General features: G+C 39.9%; 1 pseudogene; it reads right to left on the bottom strand.

Annotated features, from left to right (window-relative positions):
• Window positions 1–7: 7 nt before the first annotated feature.
• On the bottom strand, window positions 8–3,044 carry LOC147924138 (uncharacterized; annotated as a pseudogene).
• Between the last annotated feature and the right edge of the window lie 17,271 nt (window positions 3,045–20,315).

The following is a 20,315-nucleotide window of genomic DNA, read 5'->3' on the forward strand; positions in this document are numbered from 1 at the left end:
GCTATTGCATTTAATAAGATAAGACATTCCACATTTCATAAAAGGCAGAACATGATGAACACATGTTCTGAAAACAAGCAGAATGATAACGTTTTGAAATCATGTTCTCAACATGATCACAGACCAAAAACATAACCCTACTAGTCTATTCGACCAAAATACAGATCCAACTAGTCTCTTAAACCAAAAAACAGACCCCTACTACCATAATCTTCAATATTCAGGCTTGTGAAAGTCCTCCACCACCTTGAGATAGTCCTCCACCACCCTGAACAACTTCTCCTCCACCAGATTGAGAAAGTCCACCACCATCTTGAGAAAGTCCACCACCTTGAACAACTTCTCCTCCACCACCCTGAGAAGCCTGAAAAACCGCAAATTCCAAAAAATGAGAACAAGAGACTCATTATAACAAATAAAATGAGAAAAAACCGATTAACAACCTGTGTTTGATTCTTCTTCTGGTGGTACCTATGGTTATGCTGATCAGAACCACAAATTCCACAGTGCATTATCCTTTTTTTATGTTTTGGTTTCTTCTTGACAGGAGACTCATTTACACCTGGCTTCCTCTTCTTGTCTGCCTTGGTTATCTTCTTTCTCCCAGGTTGTGGTGGCTCAGGTGGAACATGAACATTCTCACCTAAAGTCGAAGGCCAGTGACGAGCACCCCTTTGTGGAGTAATGCCATTTGTGTAGTTAAGCCTCCACATAGCAGTTCGAAACCACTGGCAGACATAGTCATCAGCACTTAACGTCCTCTTCAGAATCACTCCATAGGCATGCTCACATGGAATACCACATATTTGATATTTTTTGCAGGTACAAGTCATATTTTGTAAACTAACTCTGTGTTTGTCTCCATCCAGTGTGACTTCAAAGCACCCATTAGTAGAAGGATGCACCTGGCATTCCGAAGCTTTGTCATGCTCTTTAGCAAGAAACCTTGCCACATATGGAGTACATAAACCTGAAACATCAAAAACCAAGAACATTGCATTAAATATGTAGAAATCATAGACAGTCTTTGAATAAAATCATAGACAATCGTAGAAAATTGCATTAAATTTTGAATAAAGTTAATTACCTTTGTGAGAATGAGAGAGAGCTGAACGTTTGGCAATCTGAACCATAGACAGTCTTCTAACTGTCTCCAACATTGCCACAAACGGTTTCTCCCTTGCTTTGTCGATGGTCTTGTTGAAAGATTCTGTGAAGTTGTTGTCAACATCTTCGCAATAACCCCCCAACTTATAGAAGGCACGACACCAGCTCTTTGGTTTCGACTTCATAACATCATCATACACACCAGTGTCATAAGCGTGTATCTGTTCCAGTCTCTCACCGAACTGTTTTGCATTATAGCTCCAAGCCATATGCCAGAGGAGTGGCTTGATTTGCTTCTTGGAAGGATGAGTCTTCTTCAAGTTCCCATAGATGTGTCTAACACACATTCTATGCTCTATTTGTGGTAACTCCAACTCCACAGCTTTTATCAACCCCTAATTGAGAACCAAAAACCAAACATATTAAAAACGAGAGCATTCACATTTATTAACCAATATAATAAATTAGTTAGATACATACCTTTTGTGGATCAGACACTAAAATGTAACCATCTCCCTCGTTTAGATCCAGGTCAGTCTTCAATCTCTTCACAAACCATAACCAATTGTCTTTGTTCTCAACTTGAACAACACACCAGGCTATTGGATAGATGCCATTGTCTGCATCTCTGCCTAATGCAGCAAGCAACTGTCCCTTGATCTTTGCCTTTAAGAAGGCGCCATCAACTCCTATTATTGGCCGGCAAGTCTGTTTCCAAGTTCTTCTAAGGGCATCGAAACAAACATAAAACCGATTGAAGACGTCTTGACCAGCATCATTCTTAATTGTATCAATCTCCACAACAGACCCTGGATTTGCTTCCAAGATCTCAGCTTGGTAATCTCGCAGTCGTGCAAACTGTTGTTCATACTCATACTCTATCCATCCCAAAGCCTTTCTCCGAGCAGCTTGACATTGTGGCCTAGTAGCGGATATCTTCCACCTTTCCATGATAATCTGTTCAATCCTCAAAGGCTTGTAATGATCCGGTTCCTCTCTAATCTTATCGAGAAAAATTCTAGCTATGACTGGGACCTTAAACATCTCACACTCGCCATTGGGGGTACAACAATGCTTATCAATGTATTTCGTAATCTTCCACAAAGATGCGTTTGGAAGAAGTGCAGCAAACACTTTCCACTCACAATTGCCCTTATCCCCAACACATCTAAACCCGAGTTTATCTTTGTCATACCTGTATTGCTTCAAATTGTAACCAGTATGTAGTGCATAGTCCAAGACACTCTCCTTGAATGCGACCCCATTGTAGAAGGATTGGTCTTTCCACAAAGTTCCATCACCACGTCCGATATCCGTAAACACCCTCTCTGGACCCGCACCACGACCACGACCTTCTTCCTCGTCGTCACTTTCTGGGTACGTATCATGACGAATCGACTCTTCAGCATCGGTAAATTCCTGAGCAAGCATATCGACGTGAAATTCATCTCGATCCTCTCCTTCTTCATCGTACTCTCGTTCTCCAACACCATCTCTTTGCCCAATACCATCTTGTTGCCCAAAACCAGATCGGATTATTAAATCCATCGATTCAATTTGAGAAATCGATGGTGAAATTTGATTTTCTAGGGTTCGTCGCGAGAGAAAACAAAAAAGAGGTTAAAATGTGATTTTAGGGATTTCTCGGTTGAGGGTTATGTTTCTAATCGGGTCAAAATCAGGTTTTAATCGGGTTGAAATCAGGTTTATTTTGGTTTGTAAACTTCGTCACTCGGTTAATCAAATAGTAAACCAATTAAACCTATAGCAATGGTGAAATAGATGATATCTTCTATTCTCATGGAGATACAAAACGTAAATTACAGATATATGGGTATATAGATTGAGAAGAATTTCAGGAGAGCCATCTGGGACTGGGGTAAAGATCGGGCTCCATCTGGTACGATATCATAGTTCTCATGGGGAACCAGGACGTTTTCCCACAAAAGATTAGGCTTAGATTCATAACTTGTAAAAGGGAGTTTTATAAGTTTGAATAAAAGCGTTTGCTTAGCGCGTTTCCAAGCGGTTTAAGTGATTGTCGTTCTCTATACCTTTACAATTGGTATCAGAGCAAGCACCTGATAAAAAGTTCTGATATCCTTTTTCAACAGGTGAGATCTTGCGGCAAGGGTATGGAGAAATCACTGGATTTTGTTGCGGTTCAATCACCATTGAAACTCGATCCTGAGTGCTTTGGTTTTTGGAAAGTGTCAATCAAGCAGGCCATCTCAAGCATTGACATGGAAGCTTGGTTTGCGGTGGAAGATGGTTGGTCTCATCCGACGGAGAAAAATGAGAAGGGAGACTTGGTGCTTAAGCACAGGAAGAAATGGACGGCCGAAGAAAAAGCGGAGTCCAAACATAACTCACAGGCTCTGTCAGTTATCTTCAAGTCTTTGCCTAGGGACATTTTCAATCAAGTTCAAGGATGTGAAGCGGCCAAGGAAGCATGGGACATTCTGGTAGTCACGTTTGAAGGCACAAGTAGGGTCAAACGTACAAGGCTGGACAATCTCGCTTCAGATTTTGAAAACTTGCACATGACAGAAACTGAGTCAGTTGCTGAGTATAGCAGTCGTCTGAGTGGTATTGCACAAGAAGCTGTAGTTCTGGGTAAACGCTACAAGGACAAGAAGCTGGTGAAGAAATTTCTCAGGAGTCTGCCAGATAAGTTTCAACCACACAGGTCTGCTATTGATGTTTCGCTGAATTCTGATGAGCTCAAGTACAATCAAGTAGTTGGGATGATGCAGGCATTTGAGATACAGCTGAAGAAGAAGGAAAAGATAAATGAGAAATCATTTGCTCTCAAAGCCATTGAGGAACAGAAGATTGCAGAGTCTCAGGAAGTTGCAGATGAAGAAAAAGTTGGCTTGCTGGTTAAGAAATACTTTCGCAAGATGGAAAGAGGTCAGCGGAAGGGAACATCACCGGTCTTGAAATCCGATACTGATAAGGAAATCAGGAAGGGTGACAAGCAAGAACGACAGTGTGCTGAATGTAAGGGTTTTGGGCATTACAAGTCTGAATGTCCAAACAACAAACGGAAGAATTCCTTGCAATGCTATGGATGTAAGGGCTACGGTCACACCAAGTTTGATTGTCCTTCACGAGAAAACAAGCAGAAGTCCTACATCACTTGGAGTGAAAGCGACTCAGATGAAGAGGTCGGCAAAGGAGAGGTTCTTAACAGCTTCCTTGCACTGCTGGGTGTCATTGAGGAAGATGAAGAAGATGATGTGGTGCTGGACACCAAGGACGTGGATGAGAAGGTGAATTCTGATTCAGAAGGAGAAGAGGCAGATTTGTCAGTAGAAGATCAGATAGAGCTTCTCATCAAAACGGTGGTTCAGAAGACTCAAGACAACACACAGTTAACTTCTGAGAGAGATACCTTACAGCTTCATGTTGCCATGATCTCTAAAGAATTAAGTGAAGAAAAGGCAAAGACTCTGCGACTTGAGAAGCAGTTAGATGAACAGCTGAAGAATATCAGGATGCTGAATAAAGGAACCAAAGATCTCGATACACTGCTGAGCACTGGAAAATCCAGCAATCTGAAGTGGGGTCTGGGTTACCAAGGAACAAACACCAACCCAACCACTAAATTCGTCAAAGGAGTGGAGTCTGCACCAGAGCAGAAGGAGAGGAAGTTCTCTCAAACGACTAGGAGGTGTGATCAGGTTCCTGTGAATCCGAATTCAAGAAATCCAAGGATGGTTGTGTTTCCTGAGGTAAATACTAGGCCGTCATGTGTCTCTAGTGGGTTTCTGCAGACGTCTCAAAGACCTGTTCAGCGTAGTAGACGAAGAGGATGTTGGTATTGTGGGCATCTAACTCACTATAAAGCCCAATGCTATCAGTTCCAGAATCGTGTGTCTAACCTTATACAACGCCGTGGGTTTTATCCAGCTGTGAGGAGAAACACACAGGAGTATGTCAGGAAAGATGATCTCTACTGTCATGTGGCTTTCACAGCAGAAAAAACAGAGGTTGATCAGGCCAAGTGGTATTTTGACAGTGGTTGCTCCAGGCATATGACTGGTGCCCGTGATAATCTATCACATCTAGAAGGTGTTGCTAGAGGGAGAGTTACTTTTGGTGATGGAGGAAAGGGTACAATCCGAGGAAAAGGCACAACCAGTGGTGATTCTCAACCACATCTTAAGGATGTCTTTCTGGTCGAAGGGTTGAAGAGTATCAGTCAGTTGTGTGATGAAGGTCTAGATGTCACATTCACCAAGAAGGGGTGCAAGGCTGTGGATCAACAAGGGTCAATACGACTTAGAGGCATGAGATCTGGTAACAACTGTTACATGTGGAAATCATCAATAAAGTGCTTTAACACGACTGCTGAGTTGGATACAGAACTGTGGCACCAGAAGCTTGGTCATATCAACATTCGCACAATGATGAAATTGGCTAATCAAGAGGTTGTGCGTGGAATTCCAAAGCTGAAAGGTGATCCACATTTCATATGTGGTCCTTGCAACAAAGGCAAGCAAGTCAAGACGTCTCATGGGCCTGTGACAGATGTTCGCACTAGCCATGCACTTCAGTTAGTACATATGGATTTGATGGGTCCAATTCAAGTTCAGAGCATTTCTGGACGACGATTCATCTTTGTCATGGTGGACGATTTCACTCGCTACACCTGGGTGCGATTTCTTTGTGAAAAAGCTGATGCTCTTGAATGCTTTCGCATTCTTGCCCTGCAGATTAAAAGTGAAAAATGTTCAATCCAAGCTATTAGGAGCGATCATGGAGGAGAGTTTCAGAATGACAAGTTTGATCAATTCTGCGGAAATCAGGGCATTGTTCATCAGTACTCTGCTCCGAGAACTTCAGAGCAGAATGGTGTTGTTGAAAGAAAGAACAGAACACTTCAAGAAATGGCGAGAGCTATACTGCATGGGAATCAAGTGCCACATCGGTTTTGGGATGAAGCTGTCAATACTGCTTGCTACATTATCAATCGTGTGTATGTCCGGCCAGGAACCAGCAAGACTCCCTATGAGTTGTGGAAAGGTAAGCCACCAACTGTAAGCTACTTTCATGTGTTTGGCTGTCTATGCTACATTCTGAATGACAAGGATCAGTTGGGTAAATTTGACTCGAAGAGTGATGAAGGGATCTTTCTTGGTTACTCCGGACACAGCACTGCTTTTCGTGTTTACAACAAACGCACAAGATCAGTTCAGGAAACAGTAAATGTTGTCTTTGATGATACTTCGTTTCAACGAATTGATATGGTGCTTGTTCTCTCTGACAAGGATCTGGTAACTGATGATGAGAAGTCTGAGCAAGCCTCTGGGAGTGTTAGTGATCATGCCAGCCCTGGACTGTCAACAGACGAGCTTCCTCCAGCTTCTCAGGTTCATCGGAATCACTCCTCAGGCGATGTTATCGGTGCGATTCAGGGGGGTAGAGTTACCAGGGGCAAACAGATTGACTTTGCTCAGCTGGCTGGAAGGAAACAGAAGACTGTAGTTCAAGACACAGTCTCCCAGGACTCTGAGATAGTTCAATTTGCCTGTTTTGTTTCCACTATGGAACCAAAGAATCACAAAGAGGCTCTTCGGGATGAGTTCTGGGTTGCTGCAATGCAAGATGAGCTGGAACAATTTGAGCGCAACAATGTGTGGGAACTCACTAAACGGCCAGCTAATGTCAATATAGTGGGAACAAAGTGGATCTTCAAGAATAAGAGTGATGCCAGTGGATGTATTGTGAGAAATAAAGTAAGACTTGTGGCCCAAGGTTACTCCCAAGTCGAAGGAGTTGACTTTGATGAAACCTTTGCTCCGGTAGCAAGGCTAGAATCTATCAGGTTCATGTTTGGTATGTCATGTGCTCTCAAGTTAACATTACATCAGATGGATGTTAAGAGTGCATTTCTGAATGGGATTCTACAAGAAGAAGTGTTTGTAGAACAGCCAAAAGGTTTTGAGAACCCACAACATCCTAAGCATGTGTACCGTCTGAAGAAAGCACTATATGGTCTCAAGCAGGCTCCAAGAGCATGGTATGAGAGGTTAACAACGTTTCTTCTGGATCAAGGATATGTTCGTGGAAGTGTAGACAAGACACTGTTTGTTCTCAACAGCGACAATGCCTTGATGTTTGTTCAGATCTACGTGGACGATATTATTTTTGGTTCTACCTGTCAATCTCTGGTGCAAAGGTTTGTGAAGAACATGTCACAGGAGTTTGAGATGAGTATGGTGGGAGAGCTGAAATACTTCCTTGGTCTGCAAGTAGAACAATCAGCTGATGGGATCTTTGTGTCTCAAAGCACCTATGCTAAAGAATTGGTACAGCGATTTGGTTTAGGGAAGAGTAAAGAAGCCAAGGTACCTATGGGAGTCAATGACAAGCTTTCAAAAGATGAGGAAGGAGAGGATGTGGATGAACGACTATACAGAGGTATGATTGGGAGCTTGCTCTACCTGACAGCAAGTAGGCCTGATATTTGTCTGTCAATGGGGATTTGCGCACGGTACCAGGCCAAGCCTAAGTTGTCTCACTTACTAGTAGTCAAGAAGATCATCAAATACGTCAAGGGGACAGTGAACTTTGGTATTTCCTTCACCAAGGATACCAACACCAGTCTGAGCGAGTACTACGATGCTGATTGGGCAGGTTCTGTGGATGATCGCCGAAGTACTAGTAGAGGATGCTTCTTTATGGGCAACAATCTAATTTCATGGCACAGCAAGAAGCAGAACAGTGTCTCACTGTCAACCGCTGAGGCAGAATACATTGCCTTGGGCAGCTGTTGTACCCAGCTCCTATGGATGCGACAAATGTCCTCTGACTATGGTATGGATTCTGACACTTTGTTAATTCATTGCGATAATTTGAGTGCTATAAACATCTCTAAGAATCCTGTCCAGCATTCTAGAACAAAACACATAGATATTAGACACCACTTTATTCGTGAACTTGTTGAGGCAAAACTGATTGAGATAGACCATGTGAGCACTGATTTTCAATTGGCTGATTTGTTTACTAAGCCTCTGGATTTCAACAGATTCATAAATCTGAGGAAGTCTAACTATTTCTCTGAGTTGTGTTGGTCTAAGGCAGGAACTGGAGCTAGAACAGATCATAGAAATCCTGGAATATATAGGAGCTAGGGTTTTGGCGTTTTCCTCATCACCTTTGCAATTTCAATCCTGTGTGGATTAATCTTCTGCTCAAAATCTCTCTTTCTCCATTCGATCAACGCTCTATCAACGATGAAGTCCATCTTTAGTGGTTTCCACTATGACTCCAGCTCAGATGAGGAGCTTCACACTCCACCGTCCTCGTTGCCTCCGCCCACTCCACATGCTCTGATCGATCCCGCAACTGCTATGGTGGTTTACCAACCTCGGGAGGAATCTGTCACCGCATCACCGACTCGGGTGAATCACGTTCCCTCGCCGTCTCACGGGAACCAAGAGACCTGCGACTCCTCGTCTTCTCCACCGAGAGAGGTGACTTCTCGATTTCCGGTGGTCGATCTCACTGGTGATGTTCCTGTTCCCACAGTGTCGAATCAGGGGATCTCGTCTCGTCTGCATAAAAGACAATTAGCTGCGGATACGGATGGTCGTGAATCCAAGCGTCCGTCTCTCCGAAAGGACAAGAGTGTGTCCTCCTCACGCGGTGCATCATCAAAGGACTTTGACACAAAACGGTTCATGTCTGCTGAGGCTGCTCGACGGTATGGTTTCTTCACCTCTCGAACCATAGCTGCTGAGGTTTGCTATACTCAGGGAGTAGGTGTTTCTACTAGGGAGCTGCTTGATCAAGCTGGTCTGTTGAAAACAGTCACCCAAATTGTCCCTTATGATTCTGAGGTTGTTTGTGAGTTCTGGGCAAATCTTCCTACAGTTAAGGTTGAAGGAAACTCAGTTGATGTGCTTGTCAGAGATTAGATGTACGAGTTTTCCCCAAGCCGCATCAATGCCTTGTTTGGTCTCCAATCAGTTGATGTTCGTGAACAAAAGCTACAGACAGCTGCAATCTTGGAGGAGGATCTCGCACTCTTTTTGTCTGGTGGTCAAGTGAAGACCTGCAAGCAGCTTGTGTCGACGGCAATCAAGGACCCAGTGATCAAGCATCTGAATAAGATTTGTTGCAGCAACTGGTCTCCCACGGTGAATACAGGATACATATCCGCGAACAGAGCCATGGTGATCTACATGATCATGCATCGTATTCCATTTGATTTTGGGAGGATGATCTATGAACAGATCATACAGTTGGGTCTGCAAGCTCAGTCAGGGTTTTGTCTACCTTTTCCTAGCCTTATTCATCAGCTCCTTGCAGCTCAGCGACCTGTTCCGAGTCTTCAGCAACAAGATGTGAAAAAGACAAAGAGGAAGAAGACTGTGTCGCAGCCCGCTGAAAAGACTATTCACAATGGTACATCTGCAGAGCGCAAAGCCATCCGGTTGGCGATCAAGATCCTGCAAGATGCCTTGGACGCTGGTAAGTAGTTTCTTACTTTGATGTTTGCTCCAGTTTCATGTTTAGTTTCTTGGTATTTTTGACTAAATTGTGCCAAACATGCAGGGGGAGATGAGTCTGATTCAGAGGCCTGAGGGGGAGATTAAGCTATGGGGGAGCAGTTGTTATTGTTGCTCACTGTTTTTATTGTTTCTGTTTTTATTGTTTCTCCCCTGTTTAAGACTTGAGACTTGTTTTATTTTGTTTCTGTTTTGGCTTTGAACAATTTATTTTTACAAGTCTTTATCGGTTAACCGTTTTATGTTGATTGCTTGAATATTTTGCTAGTACGGTTGTGTTCTTGTCTTGGCTGTGTTGTCTGTGTGTTTTCAGGTTTGATGCTGCGGTTGCTTGTGTGGCAAGATTCAGTCAAAAAGGGGGAGATTGTAAGTGCATCAGAGCTCTGAAGGTGACAGGAGCTTGCGAAGTGTCTCAGAGTGCTGATATGCTGACGTGGCAGATGGGCTGACGTGAAAGAAGATTATGGATGCCGTGATAAGAAGCGTGAAGAGGAAGGAAGAAGAAGATCAAGATATACACGAAGATATTGAGTGTATATTTGATTGAGAGAGTTAAGGGAGGATATTTCTTAGGATAAGGAATATTTCCTTTTAGTTAGGGATTCACAAGATCTAGGTTAGAGATCGTGAGTGAAGGGTTTAAAAGAGACGAGGGCTAGCCGCAAAAAGAGCCAGCACTCGTGGGATAAGTTTGAGAGATTTGTAAACCTTCAAGCAAACAAAAAGAGCTTTGAAGGTGAGTGTGTTTTACTCTTTTAGATCTACACATGGTGTTGTGTTAGATAGACAAAAGAGTAGGCTTAGATTCATAACTTGTAAAAGGGAGTTTTATAAGTTTGAATAAAAGCGTTTGCTTGGCGCGTTTCCAAGCGGTTTAAGTGATTGTCGTTGTCTATACCTTTACATAGACTGCATATTTAACCTTCTTCCAAATTTCAGTGGAGAGACAAAATACAGAGAATGAGAAATTTTCTTTTAAATATTTATCGGTTTTGAAACAACTGATTTAACTTTCATTAAGATTAGTTATGCTATGAAAAAAGAAAACCGTAGAGAAGGTGGGAAGGTGGGGAGATATATGTGGAATTAGAACAAACCAAAATATTAGTTTGTGTTTTTTTAATTAATTATTTTATTAAAAATATGTGTTAAATTGTTTTCGTTTTCTTTATTTGATCGACAATAATTTATTGTTTTATATGTTTTTAAAAATTAATTTGGTTTTGTTGACATGTTACAATTTTATTGATACAGTGTTTAATATTCAAAACTAAACCCTAAATCTTAAAAACTAAAACTTTATTCTAAATAAAAATTATACCATAAATCTAAAATTGTCAATCCAAACCTAGAAAAACGAATTCTACATCCTTAAAAGTTGGTGGTATTATTGTAAAATAATTTTTTTGGTATTTTTGAAAAAAACTAAAGTGTGATATTTTTGGAAAAAACATAAAATGTGGTATTTGGAGAAAAATTTCATTATTAATTTATATATATTCAATTACTAGTTTTTGATTGTTATGGTTATTGCTATTAAAAGTGCATTACAAAAAAGTATAAAATTATTTTCTATTAACAAGGTAAATAGTTATTTGAATTTTTAATTTAGAATAGTGTGTTCCAAGAATTTCGATGATCATTCATTATCTCGGTTGAAATTTAGATATGTTACTTGTTAGTAATTAATCCCCTATCTTAATTTATATATTTCGATGATCATTCATTATCTTGGTTGAGAATTTACAAATAGACGTGTAAATATGTGGTAATTTCATCAAGGTCAGTTTTTAGGCTTTTGCAAGAAAAGGAATTTACGTTACCGCGAGTTATTCCAATATGGCTCAATGTTCGCAGGGAGTTCCAAGGCCTAAAAGATGTTGTGCTCAAAGGTTACAGTCTTTACTACCTAGCACACTGTGGCTGCAATCGACACATGGATTTGTCTGGATAAGATGGTTTCAAGGATGTGTCTGTGTTCCCTAGCTGTCCAATGTGAAAGCCAAATAGGCCTAGTGGTAGTTTTGGAAAAAAGCTTATCTCATTTGGCGATAGCATTGCTGTTACAACATTAGGAGAGGTTTTTGGTCTATACTAGGCTAACGAGCCAGTCTGTGAAAGCTCTAGGATCTTCCGCGTCTTCAAGAGTGATCCGAAAGGGCTAGACCTGAATATCTACGACACCAACCTTGTTGAGGTTGAATCTATAGGTGACGAGGCCCTGTTTTTTAATTGGGTATCACCATGTCTGCTGACCATACCCTTGGTACTGAGCCAAACTCCATCTATTTCACCCGTAATGACCGTTTTGGTCACAAGAAGTGTAATAGTCCATGCCTCAGCATATGTGTGTACAATATTGCAACAAGGACCATCAAACGCTTCCTCATTGGCTCCACCTTATAACTCAAGGATGCGCAGTGGTTTCTCTCCTCAGCTTGATTTGGTGTTTTTAAGAGTTTCTCTTGAGTTTTCATTTTCATGTGTTCAATCTTGCAACAAAGACCCTCAGACGCCTGCCTCCCCGTGATTTCTCCCTCAGTCCTTGCTTTGTTTCTTGTTTTGTTATCCTCTTTTTCTTGCGAAGAAGTACGCGCTTTGCGTGCCAAAGAATCCGCAATTACATTTGCGTTTCTAGAGATAAAAGATAATGAGAAAGACAAAAATTCTTTCATGTCAATCTTGATGTCGTCGAGGTACGCCGAGAAGCTGGACAGTCCGAAGGAAAAGACACTATCTTCACCAAGTCTGAACAGTCTGTATAAAACGCTACATCTCTAAAGTCATGTCTGATCATGCACCCAACCACCCAAATGAAAGCTTCTACTTCAGCATGTAAGGGAGAGAGACTTCGTCGGAAATTGGTGGCTCCTCTAGTCAGCGACGCATCCTGAAACGAGGTACAAAGCCATTCTGCACTAGCAAACAGATCCCACGCTTTCTAAGATCCATCTACAAAGCAGCGATAACCCGTAAAAATGCAGGGAAATTAGTGGCAGCCACCCTCTGTTGGGATCTGTAGCGAGATGGGTAGAGGTCGAATCCATATTATCCCCCTCTACCTGAGTCATCTGATGAATTCAAGTGTGGGAATTCAAGTGTAGACCTTTAGTTGGTATCATAGCATGCGCGATCCTGTGAGGACGTGTGCAGTTATGCTATGTGTTCGGACGAAATGGAAATCTCTGATAAGACTGAAAACATGCTTGGGAACGGGAATGTGTTCGCCAAGATGTGCTCGTGAATCGAGCGATTGTTCAAACGTCGAACACATAGCATATCGACCAAGGGTCAGAAATTGAGACCGCGTCCGGGAAGGACCACGGTCAGGAAACATCGACCAGAAGGTCGGGAATTATGACCGCGTCCGGAAAGGACCAAGGTCAAGAAATATCAACCCGAAGGTCAGAAATTATGACCGCGTCCGGGAAGGACCACGGTCAGGAAATGTCGACCAAAAGGTCGGAAATTACTAAACCCACCGAATTCGAGGACGAGTAGATTTGTAACGCCCGCGTCCCGCGATCCTAAAGAGGGGCAATTTGTTTTAAGGAAAATGATCGCTAGCTGAGCTTAAGTAGCTAAGCTACTAGCTCAACTAGTTGGAATATAAGCTGAACGAGCTGAACGAGTTCGATGAACAAGTCAGTTCAGCTGCGGCAAGCTGCGTCCAGCTGCGTCCAGCTGCGGATAGCTCTTAGCCAGCTAGCGTCAGCTCGGCCAGCTGCCAGTAAGCTACCACTAGCTCGACCAAGCTCGTCCAGCTGGACGGTAGTGGACAGTGTGCGGGTCAGCTGGGGAGCTCGTGGACGATCATGGGACGCGATGACGAACGGGTATGGACGGACGGGCATGACTGAACAGGCATGACCGAACCGACACGGACGATCGGTCATGGCCGAACAGGTACGGCCGAACGTACACGATCGAAGGGTCTTGTCGGACAGGTACCTTTGGGGACCTAGACTTTGGCCAGAACCCTATAAATAGAGGGTGTTGCCTTCATTTCTAACACCACCATCATCCATCAACGCCTAAGAAGAAAAGGAGGTGCGGCTCGGCGAGTACTACGGTACATCGTCCGAACTGATGTGCACGCTATCTCTCTATCGACGGTACGATGAGACGAGCGACGGTTCGACAATCGGGTCGAACCGATTGAAGGATAAGCGGCAGTTTGGCCATAGAGTCGGACTGATCGCAGGATGATCGACGGTTCGATCGTAGCGTCGGACTGATCGAAAGGTAATCGATGATCCGCGACAATAGACGGATCGATCGAGGGTCGACCGGTGAATCAATCGCTAGTCGGATCGGGAGATCAAAGGATCAACGATACGAGCCGTAGGTTGGATTGATCGGTCGGGTGGTCGACAAGTCAGTCGAACGTATCGGCCCGGTCAGTGGTCGATCGGCAATTTGATTATGGTGTCGGATTGTTCGATCGGACGTGGCTCTGATACCAAGACCGACAAGTCGACCGAGGTACCAAGGTAAGACCGATAGGTCAACGGATGGTACGTCCGGTACCAAGCTTCGGACACGAGTGGTACAGGAAGCCGACAGCGCAACCGATCGCCGTGAACCGAAGGGACTATAAGTCCCCATCCCTAATCTGTGCAAAGCCTGTGGGGTTGGTTGGTTGTATGGCTAAGCACAAAGGGATGGTCAAGGTTCATATGATATTCCGCTGCGTATAAAGGTCTACAAAGCAAGACCGCGAGCCAAAGCTAAGTAGACGAGTTAAAGGATATTCGGCCGGGAATGGGGCCGAATGGAAGCTGTGACCGTGGACGTTGGGACATCCGGGTCGGAGTCTTTCAAGTTGGTATCAGAGCATGCGCGATCCTGTGAGGACGTATGCAATTGTGTTATGTGTTCGGACGAAATTGAAATCTCTAATAAGATCGGCAGCATGCTTGGGAATGTGAATGTATTCGCCAAGATGCACTTGTGAATCGAGCGATGGTTCAAAACGTCGAACACATAGCATATCGACCAGAAGGTCGGGAAAGTATCGACTAAAGGTCGGAAATTACGACCGTGTCTGGGTAGGAACACGGTCAGGAGACAAGGACCACGGTCGGGAAACATCGACCAGAAGGTTGGAAATTATGACCGCGTCTGGGAAGGACAACGTTCGGGAAACATTGACCAGAAGGTCGGAATACGACCGCGTCCGAGTAGGACCACGGTCAGAAGACATCGACCAGAAGGTCGGGATACAGCGACCAAAAGGTTGGGAATTACTAAACCCACCGAATTCGAGGACGAATTCATTTTAAGGGGGTAGATTTGTAACGCCCACGTCCCGCGATCCTAAAGGGGGGCAATTTGTTTTAAGGAAAATGATCGCTAGTTGAGTTAAAGTAGCTAAGATACTAGCTCAACTAGCTGGAATATAAGCTGAACGAGCTGAACGAGCTCGACGAACAAGTCTGTCCAGCTGAGGACAGCTCTCGGCCAGCTAGCGTCAGCTCGGCCAGCTGTCAGTCAGCTACCACTAGCTCGACCAAGCTCGTCCAGCTGGACGGTAGTGGACAGTGTGCGGGTCAGCTGGGGATCTCGTGGACGGTCATGGGACGTGGTGACGGACGGGCATGACCGAACAGGCATGACCGAATAGGCATGACCGAACAGGCATGATCGAACAGGCATGACCGAACATATATGACCGAACAGGCATGACCGAACCGACACGAACGATTGGTCATGGCCGATTGATCATGGCCGACACAAACGACGGTCATGAACTATTGGTCATGGCCAATACGAACGACGGTCATGCCTATTCGGTCATGCCTGTTCAGTCATGCCCGTCCGTCACCGCGTCCCATGACCGTCCACGAGCTCCCCAGCTGACCCGCACACTGTCCACTACCGCTGGACGAGCTTGGTCGAGCTAGTGGTAGCTGACTGGCAGCTGGACGCAGCTGGACGCAGCTGGACGCAGCTGTCCGCAGCTGGACTGACTTGTTCATCGAGCTCGTTCATCTCGTTCAGCTTATATTCCAGCTAGTTGAGCTAGTATCTTAGCTACTTTAGCTCAACTAGCGATCATTTTCCTTAACACAAATTGCCCCCCTTTAGGATCGCAGGACGCGGGCGTTACAGAATCCAGCATATAATTCCAGTTTTAGAAAAGGCATATACACTAAATCTTTAAATTCGAAACCAAACCAAAAAAAAAAAAAGACTAAATATCACAAATCTGAATTCAAACCCCGACGTAAGGAGCAATTTATTTCAGTTGGAACCTTTATCTTTCATCGTCATGTGTCGGCAAAAAAGCTTACGCCACTCTGCTTTTAAATATAATCAGCGTCTCTAGTTTTTGGTACATTGGCTTCTCTCTATCTTTTTCATTGAATCCGTAGATTTGTAGGAAAAATTTGCTTCAATCATCGTTCGGTGCAACAACATCGAAAGTCCAAGTTGGAAGTTCAATTAGCTTCAAAAACGCGTCAAGGTACTCCCTACGATCTTGATCGTTTATAGTAGTAAGATGATGCTCGCTACTATCTTGATCTTTTCACATTGTATTTTGTATTTTCTTACCAACTTTCTTTATTTCTTCATGAACACAATTTCAGTTTTGATCCTACATTATGTTTCTGGTCTACTTGGGAAATTTATGGAAAAGTCAATTTCGTTTACCAATTAGAATCGACTTACATTTTGATTAGTTAGTGAGTTTTTCTATATTTTTTTAGTTGTGGGGAAAAACAAGTACTTGATGAACTTGGATCACAAGTCAATTACTATATTGCATGCTGATGATTGATTGGTTCATCTTTCTAGGTTTGCTGAGATATGATGGAGTTTGTCTAAATGCTAGTGGTTTTGTGGCTTGTTGATGTGTGGGAAATAAGATCACTTTTTTATTATAGGATTAGCGGGTGACATTTCTAAACACACATGTACTAACTTGATATGAAATTAACATAACTGGATCAGTATATATATGCCTTCCACAAATTTTTTTTATTTATGATTCCATTAGAGGCAAAGCATCAGTTGTGTATTTTGTTGGATTATGCATCAGTTCTATTATCATTATATTAGTTCTCTCTTTATTTCCTTACACCTAATCAAAAAAAAATTGTTTTCATTTTCATCAGATAGAGATATTATTTCCTACACTCATCCAGATTCCAGTTGAGCTTTCTGCTCATTTCCTAAAAATGATGGATTGCTTGGAGTATGCAAATTCACAAGATGCTTTGACTCCATACAAAGGTCCCGATCACATATTTCAGATTGTGGTTTTAGATACAATAACTTTAATAGTTGATGTCTTAGAGAACTATTTATTGGTATTTATAGATCGAGTAATAAATAATCCATTTGTCGGTTTATTATCATCAACAAATAATCCACACAAAGATGTTCTATCTTTGAAGTTAAAAACGATACTAACGATTTTTTTATGGATTTAATAATTTTAGGGAAAAGTAAAAAAAAAAAAAAAACAAGATATTGATATTATATGGAAAAAGGCAAAAAAAAATACAAAAGCATTTGTTTTTTTTTTGTCAACAATACTAAAACATTTTATAAGGAGAAATTGAAGATCATTATTCAAGCCATATGACAGATAATTACAAAGATATATATTAAAAAATGGTAATTTGCAAATTTAATCTCATCCTATGGTGTTTTTCCAAAATTCATGTGACTATTAACTAGATGAATGTAAACTATGTAATAAAAAAAACTTATCTCATTGAGTAATAAATACGAACCTTGAATTATCTACACAAGTGTTATCTTGAATTATCTCACCGCCACACAATTATGTATGCGCAACTCTTGTACATCGACATTTATCCAAAACTATAAATCAAAAGTATTTCATATAATTATTTATATTTTCAATCACTAGTTTTTTTTTGAAAATTTATTATTATTACTACTTAAAAAGCATTACAAAACATATAAAATTATTTTTTATGAAATAAGGAAACAATTGTATTTAAATTTTGGATAGTGTGTTTTAAGAATTTTGGTGATCATTACCTTGATTGAGAATTTTCCGATTGCCTCTATTAAGAGAGTAGTGTTCATCAAATCTCGTGACTGATTATAGAAAAAGTGGACAATAACTGTAGTTAAAAAAAGGAAAAAAGATGGCTAGCTACATGAAGTATAGGTGAATACATGGCCACACATACCAACTATATTATTGTATACTCAACTACACGAAATATATGTATTACATGACCACATGCATGAACTATATGATGTTATGTGTTCAACACTATAGACATACAATTTGGTACACTGATTGATTAATTCCGGTGAAGACCGGTGTTGACTCCGGTGTTGACCAAATTTTTTCTAAAATTAAAAATAAAAATAAGAAATTATTATATTAAATCATTTATGGTTTGTATTAATTAAAAAATATTCTATTCAATATCTAAATATTTTTATATATTTCTTAAATATATCTTAAATGTAAAATAGAAAACCCAAACCTTAAAAAAAATTCTAAAAATTAATTTAACATATTGTAATTGTGTAAAAGAGGGTAAAAATGAAAATGTTCATATGTTAAAAGTAAATATTGTGAATTTTTTTGTTGTTGTTTATATGTTAATTCAATATCTAAAGATATTTTTAATATATTTCCTAAATATATCCTAAATGTAATATAGAGAACCCAAATCTTAAAAAAAATTTCTAAAAAATAATTTAACATATTGTAATTGTGTAAAAGAGAGTAAAAATGAAAATGTTCATATGTTAAAAGTAAATATTGTTAATTTTTTGTTGGTTATATGTTATTTTGAGTTTGTAAATTTTAAAGTAAAGAGTGTCTAAACTTTTTTATAACATTTACCATGCAAAATTTAGAGTAAAGAGTCATATACTCAATCTTTTGCATATTATTTTCTAATGAAAGTAGTTGAATTTGATTTTATTGATTTTGTAGTAATTAAATAATCTGATTATGAGAGATTTATATATATATACATATATATCTTGAAAATAATTATAAATTGTTTTTATATCTTGAAAAATAATTATAAATGATTTTTATTTAACTATTTACTTTAGCTTGAAAAATAAAAAGTAATTAATTATAAGAATGAATATATTAGAGATATATATAAAATATTTAGATATTGAATAGAAAATGTCTTTTAATCATGAAAACCCATAAATAATTTACTATAATATTTTTTTTTTTTAATTTAGATTTTTTTAGTGTTGGTCAATGCCGGAGTCAACGTCGGTCTTCGCCGGAGTCAACTGACCGGTGTACTAGATTATATGTCTATGATGTTGACTGCATAACATCATATAGTTCATGCATGTGGTCATGTAATACATATACTTTGTGTAGTTGAGTATACAATACTATACTTGGCATTTGTGACCATGTATTCACCAATACTTCGTGTAGGTAGCTATCTTTTTTCCTTAAAAAAATGCATTAAATTGTTTCTCATACATATAGTGCCTCTAACCGTCTTCTAATTAATTAGAGTTAATATTCTAATAGTATACTAGTTTTACGATCCTTTTGGTTATCGTCATTGTGTTTTCTAATTTCCTTCATTTTAAAATAACAATGATATACATAATTTTATGATTCTCTTAAATATTAGACAACACATTTGACCTTTTTGGTAATTTTTCTTATATATATTGAAGTAATTAATCAAAAGTCTATCATATTATATTACACATGAGTTGTCAAAAAAAAATATATATATATATATATATATTACACATGACATATTTCAGTATTAAATTGAAGCAACTAAAACTACACATTTGATTAAATCGAAGCAACTAAAACTACGCAATCTTATGCACCTCCTCCATGTTTAGTCCCATATCCCATATTGTATCAATAAACTGATAAATCTGACTCGTAATATCGTTCCTAAATTCCACCAAAACACCAGAATACATCTGTCCATTTAAATGTCTGAATCTCAAACATATAACTGGCAACACTCCAGCAAAGCCATAGACCATCTATTGGATGATCCAACAGGTACGCAGATGAAGAGACATGATCCAAGCCAAATAACATTTTTTATTTTATATTTTACCACACGATTGATTTTTTATATCAAGAAACAATAAAATTTCTATAAATTAATAACATTGGAATAGTGAAAATTTATTCATTTAGAAAAGTTTTAATTTATCAATAAACTAATAATTAATAATTTCTAGAGAAGTTTTTCATAATTTTTTTTAAATAGATTTTATCGTTAAAAAAATCTTTTATTAGAATCAGTTACAAAGAAAACAGCAATTATCATATTTGAAGATAATATAAACGTTTCCGACACAGTAAAAATATTAGAAAAAAACTCTAACAAAAATGAATGTGTATATATATATATATATATATATATATCGATAATTTTATAAAATTATTAATTTATATTATTGATGAGACCATATATAATAAAAAGTTCAAAAAATTATTATTTCTAAAGCATTTTTGGATGTGGTGTGGCAAAAAAAACTAGATATTGAAATCCGTTTTTTTGATGTGTTGTACGACTTCATTTTTAGTCATTTTTTGTCATATGACATCCAAAAATGACCAAAATGACTTGCAGAACGACATGGATCGTCTAACTCGTAATCGTTAAACTTCGACTTAATACTATTCCAGTATATGTTGAAATTGACAATATTTCATGTAATTCACAT

The sequence above is a fragment of the Camelina sativa genome, chromosome 17 (genome assembly GCF_030686135.1).
Source record: "Camelina sativa cultivar CO46 ecotype springtype chromosome 17, ASM3068613v1".
Lineage (NCBI taxonomy): Eukaryota > Viridiplantae > Streptophyta > Magnoliopsida > Brassicales > Brassicaceae > Camelina > Camelina sativa.